The sequence below is a fragment of the Oncorhynchus mykiss genome, chromosome 1, assembly GCF_013265735.2.
Source record: "Oncorhynchus mykiss isolate Arlee chromosome 1, USDA_OmykA_1.1, whole genome shotgun sequence".
NCBI lineage: Eukaryota > Metazoa > Chordata > Actinopteri > Salmoniformes > Salmonidae > Oncorhynchus > Oncorhynchus mykiss.
In genome coordinates, this window is record NC_048565.1 from 19,828,997 (window position 1) to 19,836,272 (window position 7,276).

The 7,276-nt window shown below is 45.7% G+C and overlaps 1 long non-coding RNA gene across 1 annotated transcript; it reads right to left on the reverse strand.

Moving 5' to 3' along the window:
• Positions 1 to 328: 328 nt before the first annotated feature.
• Positions 329 to 3,401, reverse strand: LOC110503449. The gene is made up of 3 exons (XR_002470477.2): positions 2,330 to 3,401; positions 1,039 to 1,165; positions 329 to 881 (listed from the first exon to the last, which is right to left on the reverse strand). It is a non-coding gene; the product is annotated as an uncharacterized LOC110503449 (long non-coding RNA).
• Between the last annotated feature and the right edge of the window lie 3,875 nt (positions 3,402 to 7,276).

The window sequence follows — 7,276 nt, forward strand, 5'->3', positions numbered from 1 at the left end:
ATTCCATACGAGAAATTGCCAAGAAACTGAAGATCTTGTACAACGCTCTGTACTACTCCCTGTACTACCCACAGAACAGCGCAAACTGTCTCTAACCAGAATCGAAAGAGGAGTGGGTGACCCCAGTGCACAACTAGGCAAGAGGACAAGTACATTAGAGTGTCTAGTTTGAGAATCAGACCCCTCACAAGTCCTTAACTGGCAGCTTCATTAAATAGTACCCGCAAAACACCAGTCTCAACTTCAACAGTGAAGAGGTGACTCCGGGATGCTGGCCTTATAGGCAGAGTTGCAAAGAAAAAGCAATTTCTCAGACTGGCCAGTAAAAATAAAAGATAAAAGATTAAGATGGGTAAAAGAACACAGACACCGGACAGAGGAAAAATTACCCTTGTTGTTAGAGTCATCAGACTCTCGATGACCTCTCTGCGCTACATTTTGAGTGGCAGTTAATAGGAGCACATCTGCAATTGTTTTAATGAAAGTACAGTTTTCCTCCACTTTCTTTTTCCGGTCCTCAATTATGACATCTAACATTGATGAGTTGCTGTCAATAGCCCTTTGATGCTGATTCCAAGCATACATAGCATTGATATGATGCTCTGCCTTCAAATGGAGCTTAAACCCAGAATCTTTAAACAGCACCATTTTCCAGTTACAAAAACCTGACTGTGAAGTGAAGACAGATTCAGGTGCATTGGGCAGAGAAACATGCCTACAGGCAAAACAATAAGTCAAATCTTGACTTACAGAAATTTCAAGCCATGAATTGTCCTTATACCAGGAGCTGTTGAAAGCCCTTTTCCTAGTACCATGCTGAGTTCTGGGAAATGTTTTCAAACACGGCTGTACAGGACCCTCTTCTCTGGATCTTGAAATGTCTGAAATACACGTTAAATAATGTGTCATATCTCTATGGAAATGTATAATTAAGGGATCCACAATATTGGATACTAACAGCTGCTAACTAAAATGTGTAGTTTAAAGTATAGTCCTGGCCTACCATTGGGTGTTGTTTAAAGTATAGTCCTGGCCTACCATTGGGTCCTTCTGGAACAGCATATCTGGTGCTTGATACAGTAGGGAGGGGCTCGATGACATCTCCTGGCAGCTCTGGCTCACTGTCTTGTTCAGAGCCAGAGGTCTCGGGCATCCCTTGATACATCTATTACATTAAAATAACACAAGAAGCATTAGTGTATAATCACAATAAAAATTCCACAGCCATCAAAACAAGAACACACATGAAGACTGGGTCCTTCTGAAGTCTGACCACACTGACTCTGACTAGCCTCTGGTAGGGAGCTGCTCTGACCTGGTGGTAGACTGGGTCCTTCTGAAGTATGACCACACTGACTCTGACTAGCCTCTGGTAGGGAGCTGCTCTGACCTGGTGGTAGACTGGGTCCTTCTGAAGTCTGACCACACTGACTCTGACTAGCCTCTGGTAGGGAGCTGCTCTGACCTGGTGGTAGACTGGGTCCTTCTGAAGTCTGACCACACTGACTCTGACTAGCCTCTGGTAGGGAGCTGCTCTGACCTGGTGGTAGACTGGGTCCTTCTGAAGTCTGACCACACTGACTCTGACTAGCCTCTGGTAGGGAGCTGCTCTGGGGTCCGGTGGTGATGCAAGTGCTGGGGTCTTTTTGCTCCTGACCTGCCTGTTTGTCCTTCTTTAAAAAGAAGTCTGATATCTCTCCATTTCTTTTCATGTTTAATTGACCCTATGCAAATAATAAGACAGTCTATGGTTACATCTAAGCATCCAATTACCCACATTTTAGTCCAAACTCAATCTTAATTACAAATCTCCATTATCATAACTGTACCTTAAAATCAACTACCAGCCTTAGTTATTAGTCAGATCATGGCTAGCCCTCTCTGCAGTAAGTAACTTAGCTATCTAGCAATACTGTCTTACACCTTCACAATAGCAAACAGGCTATCTGCAAATTGTGGTAATCTTTAGAGTAACGTTAACAGATTGACAATAACAATTGTTCGTTTTGAGTTCAAGTACGAAACTCTAACTAAGTTAATGGCTTTCAAATTGCTGAATGTTAACTTGCTGAACACTGACAGCTGTAGCCTACTAGTTACCCAACATTAGCTAAACATTCATATACTGTAACTTAAGACACTGCATTGTTTATGCATGTATTACTAGCACAGATGTAAACAATGTTAGTCTAAACTGGGAACCGATCTCTCTTATCTGATTAACTGTCTGTTAATGGAGCCAAAGGTCTAACAATAACTTACACAGAGACTCAACTTACGTAAAAGTTGTTCAGGAAACCTAAACCCGATGCTAAACGTTAAAACTTACTTCATATATGATGCTTTCGCCAATCGCGAAAGGAGCTTGTGGAGCTGTGGAAATACTGACTTTTCTTCTTCTCTATATTCTTCTTATTCGTCTTTTTCTGTATCTCGCAACCAACGTTAATATTGTAGAGGAACCGTGTTGGTCTTGACCCCGAGCAGCAGGAATGGTTGTGGCAGTTGCTGTTTGAGTTCAGAGACAGCTCTCCCCAGAGGCCAGAGCCAAAACTACCTTCTCCACTAACAGAGGACACTGGCAGTTCAAGGTCCTGTGCTTCGGCCTGTGCACGGCCTGGAGGACAAGAAGGGGGCTGTCCGAGACTGGCCCACCCCCACGACAGGCATCAGCTGAAGAGCTTTCTGGGCCTGGCCTCGTACTACAGGAGGTTTGTACGGGGCTTCTCACGCATCACTGCTCCCCTGAACCGATTGCTGCCGAAGGCCTTTACTTGGACCGTGGAGTGTGAGGAGGCCTTCAACACCATCAAACGTGCACTGATCGAGGCCCCCATGCTCACCCTCCCCCTGACTTCACCTTGCCCTGGACACAGACGCGAGCAATGTGGGCATGGGTGGGGTGCTGGCCCAGGTGGGGCCAGAGGGGGAGAGAGTGGTGGCGTACTTCAGCAAAACATTTGACAAACATGAGCGCCGCTACTGTCACCTGGTGGGAGCTCTTGGCTGTTGTGGCTTCCACTTTAACAGTGGTGCACAGGGCAGGGGCACAACACTCCAACGCCGATGCCATGTCCCATCGGCCCTGTACTGCAGACGGCTGCCGCCACTGTGGGAGGAGAGAGGGACGGGAGAGAGAGCTGTGTGCAGAGGAGGGGGTCTGTGCCACAGTGTGTAGGGTGAGCGGGCCTGTCTGCTGTGAGCTGCAGACTGACGATGTGGCTGAATGGGGGCAGCAGCAGGGACGGGACACAGACCTACAGCCAGTGCTACAGTGGGTAGAGGCGCAGGTGAGGTCACCATGGGAAGAGGTGACAGCGCTCTGATTCGCGACCAAAGTGTTGTGGTCAAAGTTTGAGAGACTGCGGCTGGCTGATGGCGTGCTACAGCGGGCATGGAAGGAGTCAGCTATGGGAGAGGAGAGGTGGCAGGTGATGGTCCCAAAAGCATTGCGGGAGGCTGTGCTCCAGAGTACTCATGGGGGGGTGTGGACTGGACACTTTGAGGTCACAAAAACACTCCGCCGCCTCCGTCAGGGCTTTTACTGGGGGCAGCACAAGAGGGATGTGGAGGACTTTTTCGCTGTGACAACTGCACAGTGAGAAAGGGCCCCCCAGGCCGTTCTCATGCTCATCTCCAACAGTTCCCAGTGGGGGATCCCATGGAGAGGGTGGGAGTGGATGTAGTTGGGCCGTTCCCCACCACAGACAGTTGAAACCGCTGGGTGCTCACGGCCATGGACTATTTCACAAAATGGCCCGAGGCCTATGCTCTGCCTGACCAGGAGGCAGAGACCATTGTTGACGCCCTGACAGCGGGGATGTTCAGCAGGTTTGGAGCTGCAGAGTCCATCCACAGCGACCAAGGCAGAAACTTTAAACCCTGTGTGTTCGCCACCATGTGTGAGAGGCTAGATATGCACAAGACCCCCACTACCCCTCTCCATCCTCAAAGTGATTGTGGAGCGCTTCAACAAAATGCTTGGACAGCAGCTGGCCATCCTCTCTGCCAAACACCAGCGTGACTGGGACAAGCACCTGCCCATGGTCCTCATGGCATGCCGCTCCGCTGTCCAAGACTCCACCTCCTGCATGCCTGCCCTTTTCATGCTGGAGAGAGCGATCCACACCCCTGCAGAGATGGCGTTTGGTCGGCCCCTGGATAGCCCTCATGTCCATGTAGAGAGTATAGGGATATTGTTATCCACATCGGCACCAACAATGTTGGGATGAAACAGTCAGAAACGTGTAAATCAGCTAGAAAGATGTCGGCATCGAGTAATTGTCTCTGGCCCCCTCCCAGTTAGGGGGAGTGACGAGCTCTACAGCAGTCTCACAACTCAATCGCTGGTTGAAAACAGTTTTCTGCCCCTCCCAAAAGATAGAATTTGTAGATAATTGGCCCTCTTTCTGGGACTCACCCACGAACAGGACCAAGCCTGGCTTGTTGAGGAGTGACAGACTCCATCCTAGCTGGAGGGGTGCTCTCATTTTATCTACAAACATAGACAGGGCTCTAACTCCCCTAGCTCCACAATGAAATAGAGTGCAGGCCAGGCAGCTTAGTGGCAACCTAGGTAGAGGCCAGCTTAGTGGAGTCTGCCACTAGCACAGTCAGTGTAGTCAGCTCAGCTATCCCCATTGAGACCGTGTCTGTGCCTCTACCTAGGTTGGGCAAAACTAAACATGGTGGTGTTCGCTTTAGTAATCTCACTAGAATAAAGACCTCCTCTATTCCTGCCATTATTGAAAGAGATTGTGATACCTCACAGTTATAGTCAATGAACTAACCACTGATCATAATCTTGATGTGATTGGCCTGACTGAAACATGGCTTAAACCTGATGAATTTACTGTGTTAAATGAGGCCTCACCTCCTGGTTACCCTAGTGACCATATCCCCCACTCATCACGCAAAGGCGGAGGTGTTGCTAACATTTACGATAGCAAATTTCAATTTACAGAAAAAAACGACGGTTTCGTCTTTTGAGCTTCTAGAAATCTATGCAGCCTACTCAATCACTTTTTATAGCTATTGATTACAGGCTTCCATGGCCATATACAGTGTTCCTCACTGAGTTCCCTGAATTCCTATCAGATCTTGTAGTCATAGCAGATAATATTCAAATTTTTGGTGTCTTTAATATTCACATGGAAATGTCCACAGACCCACTCCAAAAGGCTTTCGGAGCCATCATCGGCTCAGTGGGTTTTGTCCAACATGTCTCCGGACCTACTCACTGCCACAGTCATACTCTGGACCTAGTTAAATGTTGTGGATCTTAATGTTTTTCCTCAAAATCCTGGACTATCGGACCACCATTTTATTATGTTTGCAATCGCAACAAATAATCTGCTCAGACCCCAACCAAGGAGCATCAAAAGTCGTGCTACAAATTCTCAGGCAACCCAAAGATTCCTTGATGCCCTTCCAGACTACCTCTGCCTACCCAAGGACGTCAGAGGACAAAAAACAGTTAACCACCTAACTGAGGAACTCAATTTAACCTTACACAATACCCTAGATGCAGTTGCACCTCTAAAAACTAAAAACAATTGTCATAAGAAACTAGCACCCTGGTATACAAAAAATACCGGAGCTCTTAAGCAAGCTCTTTGGTCAATGCCATAGTGGAGTTTGGAGTGTGACTGTTTGAGGTTGTGGACAGGTGTCTTTTATACTGATAACAAGTTCAAACAGGTGCCATTAATACAGGTAACGAGTGGAGGACAGAGGAGCCTCTTAAAGAAGAAGTTACAGGTCTGTGAGAGTCAGAAATCTTGATTGTTTGTAGGTGACCAAATACTTATTTTCCACCATAATTTGCAAATAAATTCATAAAAAAATCCTATAATGTGATTTTCTGGATTTTTTTCTCTAATTTTGTCTGTCATAGTTGAAGTGTACCTATGAGGAAAATTACAGGCCTCTCTCATCTTTTTAAGTGGGAGAACAATTGGTGGCTGTCTAAATACTTTTTTGCCCCACTGTATCTCTTGACACAATGATGAAAATAATCATTGACTCTAAACCTTCACGCTGCATTCTGGACCCTATTCCAACTAAACTACTGAAAGAGCTGCTTCCTGTGCTTGGCCCTCCTATGTTGAACATAGTAAATGACTCTCTATCCACCGGATGTGTACCAAACTCACTAAAAGTGGCAGTAATAAAGCCTGTCTTGAAAAAGCCAAACCTTGACCCAGAAAATGTAAAAAAACTATCGGCCAATATCGAATCTCCCATTCCTCTCAAATTTTTTTGAAAAAGCTGTTGCGCAGCATCATAGCACTGAGACTGCACTTGTGAAGGTGGTAAATTACCTTTTAATGGCGTCAGACCGAGGCTCTGCATCTGTTCTCGTGCTCCTAGACCTTAGTGCTGCTTTTGATACCATTTGATACAATCTCTCCATTCTTTTGGAGAGATTGGAAACCCAAATTGGTCTACACGGACAAGTTCTGGCTTGGTTTAGATCTTATCTGTCGGAAAGATATCAGTTTGTCTCTGTGAATGGTTTGTCCTCTGACAAACTGTAAATTTCAGTGTTCCTCAAGGTTCCGTTTTAGGACCACTGTTGTTTTCACTATATATTTTACCTCTTGGGGATGTCATTCGAAAACATAATGTTAACTTTCACTGCTATGCGGATGACACACAGCTGTACATTTCAATGAAACATGGTGAAGCCCCAAAATTGCCCTAATCTGACAATTTATCTTGATGGTTGTACAGTCTTCTAAAAAAGGACCTCTGTGTTACTCTGGACCCTGATCTCTCTTTTGACAAACATATCAAGACTGTTTCAAGGACAGCTTTTTTCCATTTACGTAACATTGCAAAAAATCTGACATTTTCTGTCCAAAAATGATGCAGAAAAATTAATCCATGATTTTGTTACTTCTAGGTTAGACTACTGCAATGCTCTACTTTCCGGCTACCCGGATAAAGCACTAAATAAACTTAGTGCTAAATACAGCTGCTAGAATCCTGACTAGAACAAAACAAATCATATTACTCCAGTGCTAGCCTCCCTACACTGGCGACCTGTCAAGGCAGGGGCTGATTTCAAGGTTTTACTGCTAACCTACAAAAGCATTACATGGGCTTGCTCCTACCTATCTTTCCGATTTGGTCCTGCCGTACATACCTACACATACGCTATGGTCACAAGACGCAGGCCTCCTAATTGTCCCTTGAATTTCTCTTGATAAGTGTGTGAATTGGACCATTAATCTCCCAAAATGTAACAAGTACTTTAATCAGGAAAAATGTA